Source organism: Haemorhous mexicanus, chromosome 11 (assembly GCF_027477595.1).
Source record: "Haemorhous mexicanus isolate bHaeMex1 chromosome 11, bHaeMex1.pri, whole genome shotgun sequence".
NCBI lineage: Eukaryota > Metazoa > Chordata > Aves > Passeriformes > Fringillidae > Haemorhous > Haemorhous mexicanus.
Window position 1 is genome coordinate 11,267,449 of NC_082351.1, and position 22,668 is coordinate 11,290,116.

At 40.2% G+C, this 22,668-nt stretch overlaps 1 protein-coding gene across 1 annotated transcript in view; it reads right to left on the bottom strand.

Annotated features, from left to right (window-relative positions):
• Positions 1-11,390: 11,390 nt before the first annotated feature.
• ERC2 (ELKS/RAB6-interacting/CAST family member 2) overlaps positions 11,391-22,668 on the bottom strand; it is a 398,530-nt gene continuing 387,252 nt past the window's right edge. Inside the window, exon 17 of the mRNA XM_059856421.1 lies at positions 11,391-14,414. The gene's annotated coding sequence lies outside the window, so the exon portion shown is untranslated. The remainder of the gene's footprint in view (positions 14,415-22,668) is intronic.

The window sequence follows — 22,668 nt, forward strand, 5'->3', positions numbered from 1 at the left end:
ATGTGACAATATCATTGAATGCCTAAACAGCAGAACCTCAAAAAGAAGCACTGCAGGATTTTAGAGATTTAGGTCTGTTACAGCTGTGCAATTCTCTGGAGGGCAGAAGTAAATAATTTCTGGTCTTTTCGATGTGTTCCTGCCATTTTTCTGCAGGGTAATGCATTTTAACAAAGGAATGGTCACATCAAAACCTCACATGCCTGTGTTCATTGGAACGTGTGGTACTGTGTCATTTGCATCTTTCCACATCTTTCCAACATCTTCCCACTTTGGCCAATGGCAGGGTGTTCCTCATGAAGAACCCGTTTGGGAAACAGAACTTTGAAGGAAAGGAGGTGTTTTCCTATGTGTTTTTTTAGCTCATGATGGAATTTGAGTATATGGTGTGGGAATGATGACACATCTCACACTGAGGCATTGTGAAGGCACAGCCCATGTGCAGCTGCTTTGGTATCATTACAGTGAATCTGCTTTTTCAGGTGAGGGTCATACCCTAATGCTCATTTGACAGAGCAAAGATGTCACATCACTTTGAACATGTAACCTGCACTCTGCCCACCAGATCATCTGCTCCAGGGATGACTTTATTTTAAGCTCCTAGGTGTTTAGATGTAACTGTCTTGAACACACATATGTACTTTCTTAAGGCCACTTTCTTTCCCAAAAACATACTGTTGCTTTTTTTCTACAGACCCCCCTGTCATCCAAAAGATGGCTGAACTACAAAAGAAATGCCAAAGATGATAATTTTATGCCAAATCTTGCAGTAAGTGTTATTTTCCTAATCCTTATCCAGTGGAGGCAAGACACAGCATGGGAAACTCTCTTTTTAAACAATAATTGTGTATTTCTAGCTTGCCTAAATTCTGAACAGACTTTGACAAGTTAAGAGACTAGAAGACAAAGAAAAAAGTATGGATGTGTGTCCATGTATGGATGTTCCCCCACCCCGTCCCTTTCCCATCTCTCAAATCCCAAATTCATGATGTTGAAAGACACCAGCATATTTGGGAGCAGCAATAAACCACTAGAGAGGAAGAAATAAGAGTCTAGATTAGCATTCATCTTTACCAGATGAAGACATAATTTAGATTTAGTGAGATGCAAATAAGAGGCAGCAGGCAAGAGAGGAAAGTTTACAGGGTGATAAAGTGTGACAAATTCAGGTGAATACACCAATCTTCAAACCTGCAAAGCCTGTAGGAAAAAAATATACCACTTTACATTTAAATTGATGATAACTATACCAGTTTATTATTACTAGTAATGAACTGCATGGCAAACAGCCCCAATTTGTCTGCATTATCAACTGGAGAAAGACAGCTGTGGACTCATTTTTCATGTGCAAAACACAGGAGGGTTCTTTCCATTTCCTTCTTTTGAGGTCTAATAAACCCCAGTGCCACTGCAGAAACCACAGCCCAGGTACAAGGCACGTGTGCTGGGTCGTGGAGGAAAATAAAGAGATGAGAAGATAATTTACAAAAAAAAAAAAAAAAGCAGAAGTAAGGTAAAGCTATTGAACCAGGAGGCCAGCTGGATGAATATCTATTGCAGCATGGGGTTCCACTGCTGTGAGCTCAGCCAGGTAGAAGATGGTCAGAAAATGCCCTCTCCCAAGAGCAGGGAAGGCTGTGTTTTGGTGCCCCACAGCAGTGATTGCTGTTCTGGAAGACCAGTGCCACGGGCAGCAGCTTGTGCCCTGCCCTGGCTCTGGCACACTGAGCTCAGTGAGCTGAGGTGCAGGTGCTGATGGCAGGGAAGGTGTCTGGAGGTGTTCAAGGAGGACATGAGTCCCCTGCAGCCAGCAGGACGTGGGAAAGGTGTCTGGACCTCTGGAGTTAGAGAGGCTGTGGGAGGGATCTGACATTTTCTAATTTGATCTCTGGAATAGTAAGGTTGTTAAAGGTCAAAGGGATAAATTTACACCCCTAGAAGAATGTGCTGTTTTCTCTCCTGTCCTGCCTGTCTCTGGGCCACGTGTCCCTCTGCTCACACCTTGCACCTTTGTCTCTGTGTGTGGGTCTTTATCTCGGTGATACCTCGCCCGTCCACATCTCGGCCATCCCCCTGCTGCCACCATATGTCATTGGAATGTTTCAAGTAGTGAGTCTGGTTTACTTAAAGAATAGTGCTTTTAGAGGAATAATACTTTGCTTTGTTTCCATTAGGACCTTAAAAAAAAACGTTTATGGGAGGAAAAATAAACAATCCCACCACCGCTCCTTAACAACAGAGTACTTACCCTCTCCTAATGCTACCAGTTCCTTCTTTCACTGAGGCCAAAGGCACCTCCCATAAACTCTGGAGGGCTCTTACACGTTTCTTCTGAGGGCCCTGAACATAACTTTCCCCAATACTCACACACAAGGGCACACAGAGACTTCATTTTCCAGAGATGACTAGGCAGGCAGTTTTGTCACGCTGACTACAGCCCAGGTGTCCTGGTTCCTCCTCAGAGAGCTGCACAGTAGGTGGCACATGGAAGGCCATGGCTGCAGAGGGGGTCAGCACGGGAGACAGTGGGACAAGGACTCTTTTCCAGAGCCCATCTGCATCCCTCCCATGGAACAGCCAGTCCTGCTCTCCGTGCAGGTCCCTGCCTCGGAGCTGTGCTTCAGTTCCCAAGTGCAGCTGCAAAGGGCTGGAGGAGCAGCCCAGCAGGAGCTGTAGGGGTGAGGGATCACACTGGGATCTCTGCTCTTTGAACACACCCCCTTGGACCTTAGGAGGCAGGACTCCTACCTTAGGAGGCTTTTAAATCCCATTTTCTGCTGGTATGTTTTGGTGGTGTTGGTGTGATCGCTGTGCTACACTCATTCTCAGAGCATGCTCATTTTACTGAGAGCAGAGGAGCAGACCATGAACTGGGAGAAGGAGAAGGGAGGAAAGGGCTCCACAGACTGTCTGCAGGAATGGAGCAGTCTGATACCCACTCCTGACATGGTCACAACCATGTGTCAATGCCTGGGGCCACACCTGCTCCTGCATAGCACGCCTTACCTCTGAGAAGATTAGAAGATTAGGCTGGAGTTTATAATTGTAGCAATATTAGATCCTCAAATTCCTCATAGCTCAAGGAGGAATGTAGGTGGATGTTGTTTGAAGCTCTCACCTGAAATATCTCCAAGGATTTCTTTAGTGTATGTACACACACATGTCATCAGTAAAGTGTGTTTAAGAGTGAGAGAAGGGATCTTGGTTAGCCCCTATATGACACTTATCTTAAAGAGTACTTAGCTAATTCGTCATTTCCTTAGGACTAAAGATATGTCATAAAAGATATGTCAGCTAAGCCAATGTATATTTGTCCATGACTGCTTAAATCCAGTATCATTCTGAAGATAGCTATTAATCTAGGCACCATGAGCAAAACATCTGATAAATTTAACCCTATCTTTCAAGCTCCATAGTAGTCTGTCAATTGACCTTGATTCTTCCAGTTTATTTAGAATATGGCATTATTTAGAACTCATTTAAAAAGATGTTTAAGGTTATGGTGAGTTTTGAGCTCTTCATTTTAAGTATTTGATCAGGCAAACCTTGTGACTTGTTGCCCTGATGATATTATTGTCTTTATTTTTCATGATCAAGGTACTATTTCAGCTCTACATTATTTTCCTCAATTTAAATAAAAAATAAGACTTTTGAAAATGGCACTGACAGTGTGAATGTTTGCCCACAGTGAAGAACACAAGGATACACTGACAGTAGAGACATGGGACCAGGCAGAGGAATATGAACTAAGATTCTGTACAGAACAGGGGGAAAGGGCACATGGCACTTGGTTCCTCTTCTAAAATCAGTAACTTGGAAAAGTTGGAAATTGATTTTTTATGAACCACTTCTTATTCTCTTCTGCTCTTTAGAGCCTGTAGAGTGTCACCTTTTGAGGTGCAACCTGACAAAATACGTTTATGGTGTAATCTTGGAAGAAACAAGGACCACAGAGGGGAAGAGTGCATTGTCCTTCCAGGCAGGACCTGGCAACATGGTGATGAGCTGAGGCCTTCACTGCCAGCCTCTCTTGATCCTGGTGTCAAAGTCCCCAGCCTGAGCATGTGTGACTCCTCGTGTTCTGCTTCTTCACCCAAAGGCAGAGAAACTCCATCTGAGCAGTTCCTGGGGCTGACAGTCCCATGGGGATGGAGGATGATCTTCTGTCCTTTATAATGCTACACAATACTGTAAGCATTTTCATCAAGTAGCTGTATTTGGCTTCTGGGAGAGCATGACAGGTACTCATTACTGCCCAGTGTGATGGTAATTGCCCAGCCCTGCCTTGCTGGCACCTGTCCTGGTGGCAGCATTTCTTCCACCCAGCCAGTAATAACCTGTAATTCAAAGCAGAGTGGTGACTCCATGATATCACTTTCAACAAAGCAGCCAAGCAAAGCAACAGCTGCAGGAGTAGCCACTTAATTGCTTGATAATAGTCATTGCACTTCAGTTTATCTAATAGTTTTTATTACAGGTTGCCAATTTTGCATTTTTTCCTTATTTAGTCAGTTGTTTTGCCAATATTTTCATGAAACACTTCCTTCCAAATTATCTGAGGCATACAGGGGAGCTTACTCAGAGCAGAGGTGAATCTACGGATTGATCCTCTGCTACTTGTAGTGAACTTCAGAGGAAAGCCAAACCTCATTCCTTTCTGTCAGGTTTTATACAGAACATCCACTGCATTCTCATGATCAGTTAGGTGTATTTCTACCACCTTTTTTTTCTTGACAATATGGTTATGAGGTTACTGGTGAGGCTGCATTATCATGGGTAAGATATTCTGAGGATATTTCCATAGAATCTGATAGCATTTCTTCACTACCCCACAGCATCAGCTTGTATTTGTTCAGAAAATATTCCCAAGATTTTCAGTATTTTCTTTGTGCATTTGTATTTTCCTCTGTGTCAAAAAGCTGCCTTAGTTGTAAGTCCCAGCTAGAATCTGTAAGAGAGTATAGAATGTACATTGTAAAAGTCACTTAAATAGTTAAATGTGTGTCACAGCAGGGCTTTTTGCCACTAAATGGGCAGGGCACTCCCCTTCCAAATGCTGGACTTTATACTCCCCGTTTGCTCTGCAATGCATATTGACAGTCCTGTCCCTGAGAGCAGAGCACTTTTGGGGAAAGCATTCCTTGTCTGAAACACAATTTGAGCAGTATTTTATTATACTGTGACCCTGTGAGCATACATTCAGGAGGGACTTTTGGGGTTTATTTCAGCTGATTATGGAACACAGAGCAGAATACAGCCAGTGACCTCTGTAAATGATCACATATTTGACTTTTGGATAAGAAGTCATCTAGTCATAAATGATTTATCTAAAAGATTCTATCTGATCTGAGACTAAGCTTCACCCAGCTGCTTTAGGAAAGGAAAGCATGTAACAATTTATAAATTTCACATACTGTAGTACTTTAGAAAATATATTTACGTTCTATATTCTTTACATATATCTGGAGTGGATTTTGAAAGCTAACTCAAAGTAAAATCAGATTTTTGAAATGTTTGTTACAAAGCCCTTCCTAAAAGTCTGGTATTCATTTCAAGATGATATCCTGTATTTAATAAGAATTGTTAATATTGTCTGTGTAGCATAATTACAAAACTGTACTAAGATGTGGCACTCAGAAGAAGTGTCCTTTTCATCTTCATTCCTGCGGTGCAAGTAGGATGTGCATCACATCAAAACTATCTCTTCAATTGCCATTTTGTTTATAATATAGTCCAAGGCAATGACTTTGAAATGAATATGCAAATAGGAAGAAATTTAGAAAAATAAAAACATCTGATTTTTTAAATTTGTCCCATTCCTCTGGTGCTTGACCTTCCTGGAAGTACTGGGCTATCACATATCAAGGCACCATTCCTTTCATATGAATTACTCAGTTCAAATACATTTACTTTATTTTCAGTCTGCAGTTTAGTATCTGTGTTGGTGAGTAATCTAAATTCTTCTCCAAATTTGCTCTGGTGGCAAGGCCAAAGAAACAAGTTGCAGAAAATGCCCCTCTAATGGAATTTCTCTCTAATCCCTCAGAGTTTACCAAATGTACATGCATCACAGTTTGTATCTGGAATTTCAGATTTGAGAGGGAAAAACAATTGAGCCAAACTAGACAGGTGAATTCTGAAAAAAACATTTCTAAACAACCAATTTTGATACTTCCTGATTTGCCTGATTCCTTGGGACACTGACGATGGCAATGTAATATATATCAAGAAAGTTTTATAAGTTTTTTTTGTATTTCAGTCTCTGTTGTGCCAGATGCTGATTATTTGATTATATTCAAACCCCAGAGCACTCAAAGGGGGAAGGGTGTTTCACACTGGGTAATCCAAGCTGGAAGCTTGTGTTTAATTTCAGCCAGTCTTACCTTAGGTGCCTCCTGCCTCATGCCAAGTTCTCTGTGCACCCCCAGAGAAGATGGCAAAGCAGCTGAAGAATCCTTCATGGGTTCCTTCTTGAAGAAGTTTTCAAAGACTGCATATGGAACTTCTGTGTGAGGGAATGTAGAGCTAAAAAGTGTGCAAAGCAGTGCAGGAAGTAGAGAAAGCATTGGAGAAGAGCAGCAATGCATAAACATTTTAACCCAAATCTTTCCCTTTCCCTGTGCAGGGAACAGATGTGGACAAGGATTGCTGTGAAGAGGTACCAGTTTGACCACGAGCATTCACATTAACCCAAAAGCATTTATAATTGATTTCAGGCTCTAAGTCCTGTAAAAATTTGCTCACATGAGTACTTGTATTCTTCTGTAAGCTATCTGACCAATTATAGCCCCAAATACCAAGCACTGATATCCCTCACTCACTGGAGAAGGACTCAGAGTAATTCCTTCTGACTTCAGTAGCGTGGGAACAAGGTGCCTCTCCTGCTTCCTGATTTTAAACTTGTAACCTGCTTCACAGACACTACTGAATATAATAACATTTATAGTCAGCTTAGGAAATGGTTCTCTGTATTTTAGCAGAATAACTATATCCAGTCTGCTATGCTTCACAGAGAAGGAAGATTATAAGACATTTCAGTTAATTTAGCTATGAATTGCATTAACTGATAGTAAACTTGAAAAAAATAAGGAATATCTGAAAAATAATCAGGTCTGAGGAAGAGGCTTCCTCAGAAATATTAATTTTCTTTTAACCAAGAAAAAAATTCTTATCATATGAGCTGGACAGGTCTTTTCCTGTAGTTTTCAGACTCTCATGTTTTATTGACCAAACTCCTTGCTTTAGACTTGAGCTCATGTTCTCTGAGGAAGTACAAGTGGTAATTATGCAAGTCTTTCCTTCCCTGTCATGGGCAACATTCACAAGGGAGATTTACAACCTCCAGCTTTCAGATACGGAGACTGGTTGTTTAACTTCAGAGAGAGCAACTCTGACATGGTGAATGGCATCAGAATTGGAACAAATCCTCTGGAAACTACATGGACAGTCCTGGGAGTTAATAATTATGGGGGGGGGGGGGGGGGGTTGCCTCTTCTTTCTCCTGAAGATTGCTTCGAATTTAATTTGTTTTAGAAAACAGACTCCTAAAAAAAAAAAAATGCATTTTACTCCTCTAGTCAATAGCAGAACTACCTTTAGCAATAGCAAAGTTACCAATGGACTGAATGATATTTATTAAATTGAAAGAAATTTAGTGACATAAGTGATCATAATGTAAAGACACCACAAGGAAAAATTGTGTTAAGAGTTGGTAGGAGTTGAGTGCTGGCTGAGCTACACAGACAGGACAACTATAGACAAAATACTGTAAATGAACTTAAGTAATGAGACCTAAGATTTATTTTCTTATCACAAAGCATTCAAAAAGTCAGGCAGTCTGTTCATCTGACTTACATTTAGCTGGAATTTTGATATATAGAGGAAACAGTTTGGCCCCATGCTCCTGTAAACATGCACATTTGCTTCAGAAAGAAGAAAGTGAGTTACAATCAGAAATTTACTTTTAATCAATGGACTTTCATTTCACTTCAGTAAAGTTTGGATTAGCCCCTTAATGCACACACTTATCATGACCAACAACAGTCCTGCCTTCACACATTTGGTTGATCTGAGCCTGGAGAAGGTGCAAAGGGCAGGAGAGCTGCACAAGGAATACGCCTGGTCGGTAATGGCTGCATTTTTGTGACCCTTTGTGGATTGTAATAAGGATTTTTTATTAAAACAAAACAAAACTGCAAGAGCTTGGGGGCAGATCTGTGTTCTCTTTTGGCCTGTGTTAACCTCTAACCAAAATCTGGCCATTTAAAAAAAAAAAAAAAGTACTTCAGCTGTTTTTCTTTATTTTTGGAAGTTTAAAATGAAATATAAAGCCCATAATAAAATGCATATGAGGACATGAATCAATAGATATGAGAACTATGTTAAGAACTGTGCAACCATAGAGGTCTTCATTAACAAGGGTGTTCTACTTGTGAAATTCAGAAAATGTTCTTATTCCCTTGTATGCATGTCGTTGTTTGTGTCATTATTTATTTCTATGGTAACCAAAACAGTAAAGACTGCAATATTAGACAACAATCAAGAGAAAAAAAGTACAACTTCATTGCAAAAGGAGACAACTAAGAGCCAAAACAGAGGTGTTTAGATGATGGTGTAATTTGCTATAATAACTGTTTAACCACATATTTGGCAAGCCCTGGATAACTCACTTATGAGTAATGCATTTGTCCAAATTACATTCAAATAAAAAATAGTTACCATGCTCCATTATCATGTGCTCTGCACAGATATTCCCTCCCGATCGATTTTCCCACGGCAAGAAGGCTTCTCACTGAGCCCAGGTTAGCTGTGGACTGGTGCTGATTTCTCTTGTGCAGCCTCTGCCAAGCTGGTTAGGTGCTCTGGAGCCACATATCATCAGTCCAGGGCTAACTGGAGTTATCTGACTTCCTTGAGCAGCCTCCCACTCGGCTCTTCCCTGTCTGCTCCATCTGGAGGGAGCTTGGCTGCTCTCCTCCAGCCCCAGCTCCCCGAGTGCACGGCAGCTGCAGCTGCCAGAACATCTGCTGTCTCCTGGCCTTGCTGGGGTGAGCACCAAAAGCACAGCCCTTTGAAAGTTGGACACTGGCCTCCATTTGAAACTGGATGAGTTCAAAGTTCTTCTGTTAGTCCTGAGACTCAGAGCTTCGTGGGAATAGACAACTGTCTGTAACACAAATTCGAGTGCACCTTTCAAAGGGATACAATGCATCATCTTTAGGATGCACTGGCATTGTGCCTGCTCTCCCCCTGCATCTGTGGAAATTTGGGGTTAGAACTGTCTCATTCTGAAGAAAGAGTCATTTTCAAGAGCGAAGAATGGAAGGAATGCAAACCCAAACAAAATTAGTCCTTGATTCTGCAACTTGCACCCATCAAGGGTGGGCTTCTAGTGCACCAGCGCCTCCAGCCTCATACAAAAGCTGAAACAATGTGCCCTGGGCTATTCCTGATGAAGGCAGAGATTGCCTCTTGTTTCAAAAGGTGCATTTGAAAAAGAGATGTCTTATTTGGAAAGTGATGAGCATGAAATAACATCACTGTAATCTCACAGGAGGAAAATCTGCACAGCAGCCCCTCATCAGCTGTACTTTTCATCTGTCAGGGTCAAATCATGCCCTGGCGACGTGCAGAGCTCCCACTGGCTTCATAATGGGAAATGCATTACTTATTTAGAGCTCACTTGGCTTTATTTGGAATGATTTAATACTTTGGTTATTAAAAGTTTTGTGGTTTGCAGAAGGAATATCAACAGGTGACATGCACTTCTTTGCCACTCTGTTCTGTACTTTCTGACAGGTTTCTGCATGGGGCAGAGCCAGTGTGTGCTGGTTAGTGAGGCTTTTCCAGGAACAAATCCTAGACCTTGAGCACAGTATGAACAACCTGGGATGCGCTGGGAGTTCAGCTTTATCCAACTCCTGCTGGCATGGAGCTTTTGGGACTCTCAAAATGTGTCTTAACTGACATGTTGGCTTGAAATGCAAGCTGACACAGCTTCATCCCCTGAGTGTCCCCCACTGCTTGTAGTTCAGCTTGCTCAAACCTGGAGCTACTCTGGCTCAAGTGAACAAACAGCCTCTCTGAGGAGGAAACCTCAAGCTCAGAAAAGCCCGATCCTTAATCAGGCTCTCTCAGAGCTGGAGGAGCTCTTGACTGTATGAACTCAAACTTCAGCATTGGTGGAAATGTTCCTGCACCCAGAGTTGCCCTCTGGGGAGCTCCCCACCTCAGCAGCACCCAGAGACAAAAACATGCTGGTCTTGCCCCTCCCCTGGGGCCCTCACAGCCCAGAGGAAATTTTACAGAGGGCAAAAATTTTACAAAAAAATTTACATTTTTTCCTTTTTTACAGAGGAAAGATCCTTTCTGAAAACCATCCTAGAGAAAATAGGCTTGAAGGGCCTCTGACAGCTTCCCCAAAGCCACTGTGGCCCTCTCCCGTGAGACACATTGGCACGTGCTGTCCCTGTCACCAGGTGGGGAAGCAGGAGCTGCCTTTAAAGTGATCAATACTGAAAACAGAATCAAAAATATGTCTCCAATGGGATGGGCAGCCCCCTGATACAGACACCAGCAGAACACAGAACAAGCTGCTCCAAATGATTGTGCAGGTCTGGAAAGAAGATAGAAGCTACTGCTACTCAGTTTGTACAATTGCAGCTTAAAGCCAAGTAGGCATAAACAGAATACACAATAAATGTATATTTAGCTGTAGTTAAAAGTGAAACTTAATATCCTATGTTTGTGCATAGTACTCTCTTACGAAAGAAAACTAATTTATAGGAAAAGAAACAGAGCTTAAAACTAAGAGTCTGTGTGGTTTAAATAAGCTAAGTAAAATGCATACTTACTTACCTTTTATTCTCCTGCTGTGTGTGCCCTGAGCTGGTCCAGGGACTTCTATGAGGTAAGAAATTCCTGGTCAACAAAAGTTCCTTTTCTAAAAAAAGTGAACATAATGGAAACGGGGAGCCACTTACCAGGCAGCTGAAAAAGGAGCTGACTGTGCAGAGAATTTCACACCTTATGGCTTTTGGTCAGTAAAGCACATAAACAAAATGTAATTTTCTATGCAATTACACAGGGTCACACAAGAATATTATGTTTTAGAAACCCACTCAAAAGCATATTGCTCTGTAAGAGCCCAATCCAGAAAATGGTTCCTCACTTTACTAAAGTTGCTTGTAAGCATTTCTGGGAGTGGGGCCTACGAGACATTTTCCTTTTTATGCTTTCTTAAACAGTTTATGTGATAGTAACAACAGGAAGATAAATTACTTTGAATGGTAGCAATTAGAGAAATAAGGAGTGTGATAGATTTACCATGTGGAAAACATCTCTCACACGTTTTCCTACAGTCATTAAACCTTTTAATGACACAACACTGATTTCAGAAAGAAACAAAGTTTATTTGATGAAAATAAACAAGCTGATCAACACTAAATACTTCCCATACACATGATAACAATGTTATGAACTCTAAATACCTTGGTACTTTACACTTCTACAAGACATTAAATTACAATGACTGTCTAATACATGCCCACTGGTAATTTCTAGGAATTCCTTAGTTTCATATCAATGTCCTTAACCATATATCAATATCACAATCCAGAACATGCCACTCACTTGAAAAAATTATTACAAGAAGCACTATCAAATGAGGATCTAAGGTAAATAGGGGATACTGACCCATTGCTGCAGAACATCACATTCAAACGTCACCCTACACACACAAAAGAAACATTGCGGATATAGTTTGTGTCAACACATCTGAGGTCTTTTCATAAACACTGTTTAAAAAGGAAATTGAAACCCACTTTCAAATGAAAGTCAATGTGCAGGTACGTGCATACTGGATACACAAAATTCATTAAATACAAAATTCATACTGTACATTTAAATGAAAGAAAGAATGTGCAGTACAAGACTGATCTCACATTAAAATAATAACCATTATCTTAAATGTTAAGCAAAAGTTGGTTTGCTTCATTACACTCAGAGGAGGGGGGAAAAAAATCTACCAAACATTGCTCAAATAAAATATTTCCCAACATCACAGTGTTTATTGTAAACCCCGAGATTCTATTTTAGGATATGAAAAGATTTTCTCCAAACATCATAGAATATCACATGAAATGAAAAGAAGGAGAAAAAAAAAAAACAAAACAAAACCAAAAGCAAAGCAAGAAGAAAAAAAATCAATGTTAGACAAAATTTTCCTCTTTAGGGGCTAACTTTTAGGCCCTGATAAAAGTTTAGATCAATACTCATACCAACATGAGTGGAGCAAAAATGCCCCTAAAATAATATCTGTGACAAAATTGGCACATACATATAAATATCTAACTATACAGCTTTGTATCTGTGACCCTATTTCCCCCCTAGTTTATATCCTACTTCAAGTATTCGGTTGCAGAGTTAAGGTAAAGACCTGATTGTAAGAGACACAGACGATTGTCCCCTACTGCGACAACAAATCTGTCATCAGAAACCTGTTTTGTTGTCTGAGTTTCCAAGTGCAACATTTGTCATATGTGCTAAATATACTCCCGAAAGCTTTGCTGTTTCAAAAACAAAGATCTAAAATGCCGTTGATAGTTAAAGGACAAACTGTTTAAACATGAATGAAATTGGGATCATCTACGCTATGCTAATTCTATACATTTTATTCTATTTACTGAAGACAGTCACATCCAGCAGGACTCCTGCTCAAATAAATTGCTCCTTGATTGCACCGAGAATCATGGTACAAATAAAATAAAATATAATTTCTAGACAGTAATTTTCAGGGGATTACTATGTATGGCTCATGTAGGATGTTGAGGGTTAATCGCACCACAGGTTCAAAAAATAATTTTTCTAAATTCAGTGCAAGACTTTAGGAGTATCCATTTAGATTTCTTTTTTTTTTTCTTTTTTTTTTTTCTTTTTTTTTTTTTAACAGCAGCAAAGAAAAACTACTAAGGATTAAGGCCACCCATGCTTAAATTTATTGTTTGTCCTTTAAAAATGCAGATATTCTATTTCCACTGCCATCAGCATGGAAGCATTTCTTCCATGGACAAAAATATGCCTCAACAAAACAGCCAAACATTTGCACATGTTTGCCAGACTGACTGAAAATGTTTGTGGAGTCAGAAGGAACCTCTCCTTGAGAAGTGGTAGAGATCTGACTGTCAGTTAAGAGTCTCTCACTGAATGGAACGACTTCAGATTTTTATTTTTCCTTGCATGTGCTTTAAATTTATTTTACTAGACATATTTTGTTGACACAAACAGCTTTCAAGTGCTGTTTGTTCATTGGTATTTTCTTTAACATCTAAGATTCATTGGGGTCTGTGTTGGAGACTGTTTTTCAATGCAGAGAACAATAACAAACAGTTCCACATTTACAGGAGACCTAGTGCATATACTGTTATTCACAGCAATCTTATCTTTATTTTTGTTTTTGTTTGTTTCTTTAGAGTCCCAGCTTTTTTTGTTGAAAACATGTATGCATTTGGATGGTAAAAGGTTGATACATCCTTGTGTACATGTCCATATATACACACACATATGTATTTATATACAGCTCAAGCTTTTACCATCCAGGAATAGATACATCTTTTTTATAATCATATATTTATGTTCAAATTAGATGTCCTATGCATTGTCAGAGACACACACCATATTTTCATAAAACTAAGATTTGTCATCAGTTACTAGTACCAAAAATTGATTTCATTTCCAACCTGGCCCAGAGCTTAATACCGGTTATAGTATCAATATTTGGTTTTGGTTTGTTTTAAATTTATATCATTTTATCAGTAGAGAAAAGAAAACAGAGGAGGGTAAAGGCTTGCTTTTATTTTTTGGAAAAGCCTGTATCTAACTGGGGGTAAAGTTAATGCCAACACCCTTATACAGCATTTTACTAATACCTCTTTGATAATCTAGTGCAATAGAAGTGAGACTTTAGAATAGACTAGGTAAAATCAGCAAATGCAGATGCCACATCTAGGGAATCTGAATTACCTATTAAAATCAATATTAATTTACCAAAAATTTGCTAAATAACCTCTTTAACTGAACTTCATGAAACAACTATATTCTGAACAGATGGTTTCTTTGTAAAAACAGAGTAACTCACAAGACCCATTAAAGACAGAAATAAAGCTCTTATAATTTCTGCTTGAGTCTCCTTCATTACTTTTCAAAGTATCTAATTTCACAATAGACTACAAGAAATAATGGAGAAAATGCTAATTAATGCAGCATTTCATTAGATATCAACCTTAGCATTCATTTTCTGCATCTGTGATCTTCTCCAGGATATCATGGTCGTGTTTGGAGATCCAGTGCAATAGATTATCATTGTTACCTTCCAGTGCTACAGTTTTTTCTTCCTTTTTCACTAGTTCCTCTGACAACTGTAACAAGGGGAAAAAAATCCAATTAACAACATGACTGAAGCATCCAAAACATCTTAGTTCTCGTCTAATCAAGATTCTCATACATATCAGTGGAGATAATGCTTTTCTAGGGGCTGAGGATTAAGCAAGGCATTTAAATTCAATTTGAACCCACTTATGTTCATAGGGTGGCAATTAGTTTTATTGCTAATTTGTATGACACGACTCCCTCTACATGGGAAATATTTTCAATTCCTAAGATGTCAAATTCTGTTGGGTTTGTGATTCTGTAAACAGTGAGTTTTATGATCTTATCTATAAGCACAGTATCTTTGAAAGGGAAATGCTATTAATAAAATTAAATATTTTTCTGTGGGAACCGAGAGAATCATTGGTTTTTTTCCACCCAGTTCCATGGCAGGTGGGAATGTGCAGCATCTCTACCAGCCTTCCAAAACTGAAGCACCGTTTTCCTGTCATATTTAAGCACTTTGAGCTCACTTTAATTTGCAGAACAGTGGAGAAAGTTTTATGGACACAAGAAGCTCAGATTTGCAGAAGTTAGAACACACAGCAATGTGTTAGGAGGTTTTCAGCCACACACCCACTAATCCCAGGTGCTCTGCCTGCCTTGGCTGCCACTACTGAAACCCAGGGAACTGCAAGAGAGAGCTGGTGTCAGCACAGCTCTGCCACTGGGAAGAATCTTCCTGCCTTCCACCAACTTTGGATGAGACTCTGTCCGACTGGGACTCCAGAGAGAGGCCTCAGTGACTTCTGTTGTTACTTTAGCTGTGCTGCAAGCAAACAGCAGGGTATGCTTGAAAAGAGAGCAGTGAAGTAGTCTTAGTCACATTATCTGTATATCAGATGAGTGGGAGGAATCAAATTATTCCTTTAGAGGGCAGTTGTTCATTTATTCACTGACTTTGTCTCTAGAAAATTTGAAATGCATTATGTATGGGATTCTCCATTATTGCCTTTCCATTTATGTAGCCTTAAAAGTTTCCAAAACATCCCATTTTATGAAAAAGAATTTGCCATACAATGCTTAGGGTTTTGTACACAGCTGAAAAGTTGTTTTTTTTTTTTTTTAAATAGAGCTCTATTTAAAAAAATGCCCCCTTAAAATTTCAGAATCTAATATTTATCAGATAAATTATTCTGTGAATAAAGTGAAACACTGTTTACAGAATAAATTATCATATTATTTTGAATCCCTATTTTCACTTCACATCTTGCTGGAAAACACACGTAACAATTCATATCATACAAATGTAGATGAATTTTACTTTTGCAGTGAGCAGTTGGTACAATTCTTCTGGTCAGAATACTCAGGGACTAATCCAAAGCCCACTGAAATATGGAAAGGTTCCCACCGATTTTAACAAGTTTTGGATCTGGCCCTTGAACAGTCTAAAAATGACTTCTGCAGAGCTGGAAAGCCAGGGAGTTCCTAAAGTAGATCATGTTACTAGTTCTGGCACATAAAATCGTTGCAAACTTTTTATGAAAACTGTAAGTCAGTGCATGCATTACGTTGGTGAACTGTGCATAGCTCCCATTCTTTTGTGTGCTAAGAATTTCTTAATCATCACTCAAAGAGATACTGGGGCAGAGGAAGCACACCTATAAATTAATGAGGAGAGCACATTCCAGAAACTGCAGCACAATAATGCCTAGGTTTTTAAAACTAAAATGTAATCACAACAATCTTCAATGTAGTTGCTATTTTCCAAGCTGAAGTTCCTCTGCAATTAACACTTTTATGCTCAGAAAAAATAAGAGCCCAGAATAAAGTGTCCAATCTGAGGGACAGCAGCAGAGCACAAAATGCACTCCCTCTCCAGCCTGCTCCTCAGATTTTCATTGGGGTTTTATTACAGATGAAAGCCCCCAAATAAACCTCACCCACTTAATCAACCCACCCATTCATCAGGAAACCATATATGTATTGGAAGTGTAACAAAAACTTGTCGGCCACAGGTAGGAAATGCAAAGTATTTCTCAAGTAAGTCAAATAAATATATAAAAGGATATTGCTGTCAAATGCCAACTGAGGTTGAGTAAATTAAATTTATATTTGTTTCTTCAATGCTGCACTTGGTAAAAGTCACTGAACCTCTAAAACAGAAATAAAGTTTGGTAACATGGATTGGGCCTGAATTCAGCAGTGCTCCAGCTGAAATTAATGTCTTATGAGTTTGGCACCTCTGTCAGTCCATTAGATACCAGTCAATGAAAACAGCAGAAGGATGTGAAGATATAAAAGTGTAGTAGCCCACAAATATTTGTTCAGATTGTTTTTCCTTTGGATAAAGACACCTGCCTGATTAGTACTTTTTACCTCCAATCCTTTCCTCTCAGCAGTGATTTGCAGAAACAAGCTGGAGAGGGTGGGTAAACACAAAGGGGTTAAAGGGGAAACTGTTTAATAACAGTAGTAAAATGCAGGCTATTTTTGACATCTGGGTTAATGTCCATTATGCTCCATATGCTTTCCAAATGTTTGCAACAAGCACCCAGATACAAAAACAGATACCCATTCACATAGGCTTAAATTGCCCTCTCCTAACCTGTTACACATGGTACCTACATAAAAGGCCAACAACTGATATGGTAATTAGTGAGTAAGAAAGAGAGGGAATAGACACTTTATTGCAGGGAACTGGTATCTGACCAAATGTTAGTAGAGAAGGATATCATTAATGAAAACCTGTGGGGGCTATTTCTGGTCCCTAATCTACGACAAGGCCTCTGCACTATAATGTGACATCCTTGAAAAAGCTGTCAGGATGAATTCCTCAGTTTCCTTCTCCAGACTCATTCATCATTACTGCAATCAGAGTACCAACAAATGATGGGAAATTATTTCATTTTCTGGAAACAAGTAACTAGGCTGGAATAAGGCTATAACTCATATAGTCTTTCTCAAGTTATGTCCTGGAATTTGCCTATGCCTCTTGCAACAACATCATGTAAATTATAGGAGGGAGAAAAAAAAAAGCATTCTCAATTTTTACCTTTGTGCAAAACCATGAAAAGAATGACTCTATTAACTAAGAAAAAGCCCTGACACTCTAAATTCTGCCCCTGCTGCCAGTCTATTGTGAGACTAAGGAAAAAGTCATATCGTTTTTCTGTGCTTAACTTGCTCTCTGCTACAGCAGGCATAACATCAGGCTCCTCACAGGAATTTGCAAGGCTTAATGTTTGTAATGTGCCTAAAAAGTCTTGGATGAGTGCTAAGTATTATTATTTTTCAGTTCCTGCATTTGATTAAAACTGAAATAACACAGTAAAAATTAAATTAATATATTAAGTTACAAGTAAAGAGCAAGCATGTGGTTTGTGGAGCTACTTGTAACACTTTTAATACGAACATGTATTACAGAGTAGGTGATTCCCAAGGTCTGTACTGACATGTACCATGTGGGCATAACTTAACAACTGAAAAACCCCCCAGAAGTTTGATTCAGCCAAAAATCTGTTCGTGGCTTCTGTGTGAGCTCAGAGCTGGGGCCAGCAGGAGCCCTGTGGGCTGCTTTCCCCTGCCCCTGAAGTGCAGTTGCAAACACAATCACAACCCAGATATTTGCAACTCAGCACAAGCAACAAAACCGGGTAGCAGAGATCTGCTGCAGTGCTCGCCACTGCAGAGGTCCCTTAACACAGGATGTGACAATGGCACGACATGTGCTGTTTGAACCTCCCTGTCATTACAGCCCAACAATAATGCTGGTTTTGCTACTTCCTCCTGGCCTAACTCTTGAGGAAAGAAAGAAAACCCACCTCTCACTTTCTAAAGAATACAGTAACCTGTTAAAGCCTGTTATATCGACGTAGAAATCTCTAGTGAGGAGGGCCAAGAAGAAAAATAATTAAGGCATAAATTTGTATCCAACCTACGTAGAAAACTTTCAATGCTGAGATGCCAAAGACACCTAAGACACTTGTTGAGGAGAGTGAAAAGGTAAAATCTAGTTTAAATTTATAGCATTCCTTCAGTGTCCCTCTAGGAGTTTGGCTTTTTGCCAGCGTTCCTTGTTAAAAATTTGTTAAACGTGTTTGGCATTAATGCAAACACAAAGTGCTCATTTGTTACAAATTCTATTGGAATGCATTCATTTAAGGCAATGAAGTAGTTACCAGAAAAGAAAAAATGTTCATTAAGTACATTTTAAAAATACAATGATGTATGCGGTGCATAACTATGGCGCCCCAGTGGCTATATAAATATCTGACAGAATAACCACAAGTTGTGTTTGGTTTGAAATTGGAATCTCTTAAACAGAACCAATAGAACAAAAACTGGTTTTGTTTGTTGTCAAAACTGATGTTAGTCTTTCTTGTTTAGATCTAGTTATAATAACCAAAGTTTTGCCATACAATTTTTTGTTTTGCATCTCAAATCAATAAAGCCCATGGGTTAAAGTAATGCTCAAGGAAGTTTCTTGATTCTAAAGATAAGTGCAGCACTGCACATTATCTGGAGAACACTGGACATAGAAAGTAAACACCCTGCTTGGAGGAGAACAAATTTTAGTCATTCTTAAAAACTCCACTTGAGGAAATGTTACCTGGGAGATCTGCAGCTCTCTGACAACATTCAGGTTCACCTCAGCAAAAGGTGTCCTGCTCTACTCCTTTCAGAAAATAAAGAGCTCAGACCTAGTTAACAACATCCCAATACCAAACCCCTCTTTTATAATAATGTGAGCTATCCCTGGTAATGATAACTATTAATATTGAATAAGCAACTCTGAGGTCTGTTTCTAAGATGTTAGAAAGTATCTTCTTAGCTACATTGTAAAACTGAAACCATTCTTGTCTTTGGTTTTTCAATGATTTACAGCTACTTACAAACAAGTTTAAAAATGATAAATACATAAGTTAAACATATTTAAAAGAAAGATCCAGAAACTGTGTGATTTAATTAAATATTGAAAGGTTCACAAAAAACCACCAGCATAAAAAGTTATTTATAAAGACAGAATTAACTTTGCTTCAATTCTGGCAAAGCAATTATTTATCCCATTTGTTGCTATTTATGTTTTAAATTCATTACACAGTAAACTTCAGAAGGATCTGCAGCTGGTGGTAGAATCACTGCACGAATGTGATGAACTTTCCATATTGCTATAATGCCAGAATTGTTAATCTTAGTTAGGGATAAAAGCAGATACCATTGGGAGGAATAAAATCAAATGAATTCAAGCCCTCTAGACAGTAAGAGTCCTTGAAAACTACTGTACAATTATATCATAAAATTAGATGAAGTTTATGAACCTTGAGACTATTTGGACAAGGATGCCTTCTCTACTGGGAATGTTTATAAATCAATATTAGACAAGTGTTATATGAGTTAAAAGACAGCTATTCTTCTTAGAACCTTTTTCTTTTCATAAAACAAGTCCAGTCCAAATCAAAGATCTTCAGAAATATGAAAAAACTCAATACATATCCTTCAATCTGTCACTTGGACACTGAATTAAAAAGGGGGAGTGTTAAGGATGGCTTCAGAGCAGGACTTTTCAATGGGCTGATTTGGCGTGAAGATGATGGAAGAGCTTCCATCGATTCCAGGCGACCCCGCAGCCGCCCAGGGAGGCGGCCGGGATTCAGCAGCGCGGGGCACCGGGCGCTTTGTCAAGACGTTTATGACTTCCTAAAGATAGAGCACATTGAGATCATTGTTACTTTTTGTTGTTGTTGTTATTTAAATCGAATTGAAGTGACAAGAAAAGAAGAATTCTTGGGTTTAAGAGCCTCAAACGGCGACGCTCCCATCGTGATCCTGAAAGCGATCTATAGCAGGGATCATTCGACGAAATTGGAAAGTGCCTTTTCCATCCCGGCTGATGTGGAATGCCATTTATTCTCCTGCGCGGGATTAATTAGGGGCCTTTCTTTGGGTTTTTTTGAAGATCAAGGTTTCGCGCTCGGTGCTGCCTAATAACACGGTGTGCCTGCCCGCCACCTGGCCCGGCGCGGCTCGCCCGGCTCCGGCGGCGGCACCGCCTCGGGCCACGGCAAGTGCGGGCAGGAAACGCCGCCACGGCCGCGCTTAACCCGCGCTCTGCCGGCCCGGAGCCGGCCCTGCGACCGAGCAGCGACCCTGCGGCGGCAGTCGTGCCGCCGAGCGCCAGGTCACTGCACCGGCGGGGGGACGGAGCTGCCCCGGCCCCGCGCCCCGCTCGGGGACGCGCTCGGAGCGCGCTCCGCGGCCAACCCGCGCAGCGCTGCGGAGCCCCGAGCGCGCACGCAGCGCCCGTGCCTGGTGCCTGGGAAAAGAAGTGGTTAAATAAACGCTGTGTCAAGCCCCCAATCTAATAAGTCATCTTATTAGGAAGTTGTGATGCCCTGTTTGCCCTCGCCTGTGGCTTGTCTGCTCCACTGAAAGGTCTCCTGCTGGGACCTTTGTGGCATTATACGAGGTAGAGAGGGCTGCTGCAATATATGAGCCTTGGTTTGGAGCAGCCAAAACAGCAGGAGAACTAAGCTGCAAAGAATTAAACATGTAACAACTTTGTAAAAGCACAGACAGTGATTGAGGTTGGCCCTTTTGCTGTTGACACATTCTGGCCCCTGTAGGTTGTGGTCACTAAGCCCATTAGAGCTGCAGTGTGGCAACATCTAGTTCAGCAAGTTCAATGTGTTTCTGGTTTATTTCTAAATACTGGATGCAAGCTGGCAGCGATAGGAGAGTGGAATATGGCACCAGAAATATGTCATAAACACAGTCGTCATTGTCAGGGATGTGAAATTACTTTTCAAACTATTTATTTTTGGCAGATGGAGGGTGGGTGTATTTTTGCACTTTGTTAACTGAAATTTAATTGCAACTTGCTGCATGTTTTGTTTAATCAAGAAAAAAAAAGAGACAGGAAACCTCAAGATACTGTTTTCTCTTAAAAGAGAAAATTTTCACTGGAGAGAGAGATCTTTGTTGCTAGAAATTCACTGCAAAATAAAACCAGAAAAACACAAACACAATAAAATCTCAGCTTGGACAAGTTTCACTTATGAGCATCCACTTATTTAAATAATGACTCCCCACTGTACTTTTTTTTCCATTTCTTTAAGATAAAATATAAAATATTTAACTCAGATTTTAAAAACTGGATTGTGAAATGGACAATTTCATTAATTAAATAATGAAAGGAGGTATTACAGACATAATGAAGGGTAGATTTAAGTTCTAAACCCTAATATGCAGAATTGAATGCACCATCCCATCTCCTTAAGGACCACACTTTTTCAGGGAACACTGCAAGATTTCTGTTGCATATTGATGAGGATGCTTGTGGTCCCTCAGCTCCGAGGGCTCTGTTTGCCTCTCCAAACTGTGTTGTGGCCCCAGGTTTTGAGTCCCTGCAGATTCATCTCTGCCAAGAACTACCAGTCTGTGACAGGGAGCAAAGGATGAGTTGGCTGAACACTTGTGCATCTGAAACATTTGTCTCTCCCTGGAGCCTGTTAGTGCTGCCCCTGCCCTCCTCCCCAGATGAGGCAAAGCTTATGTAAGAGGTGAAATGTGCAGAGAGGGATAAAAACAGGTCACAGCTGAAGGAGGAGGGGAGGGTTTGGCAATCTTCTGTTCTTTGTGTCCACAGCACAGGCATTTCCCTGGAGCTGTCCCTGTTTTCCAGGGGATTTTGCTCAGGTGTGGTCGCCCTTTGGGTACCCCCAGCTCCCTGCTCTGGCAGCAGAGCTGAGCTCCAGCTTCTGCTGACCCACAGAAATAACTGCCACTCCTTTTGGAGGGATGGAAATTATGTCAGGGGCAAAGCACATTCTTTCTTTGGCCACCACTAATGAAGGAGCACTTCTTTTCTGTTCTTAAGAGCTTGTCTGAGCCAAGCAAGGTCAGAGCTGTGGGTTTTCTCTGGATAAGGGAAATTTCTAGAATTTGTAGGAGGTGGAGTTTTTTCCTGCCATCTTTTGAGATTTGCTGATAATTTGTGACTAGAAGGAAATTCTTAAAATCTCATACATATTTGTCTGGTTGTAGGGAGTATGATTTGGGTTTTACCTCATGCATCCTACCAGTCAGTCAATATTTAATAGCTAAAATTGGCTGGCTGTTGTGCTTGGATAACTCTAGTTACTGTGGCTGCTACCACACTGTTGTTAGAAGCATATTGGTTACTAGATGTTGTACCAGAGTAAATATTAATAAATTTGGTGGTTGTGGAGAGGAAGTTTAATCCAAAAGCATCCCAGCCAGTGAGGAGGCACACAAGGGCTGTGCTCCTTTTGATGCACCCAA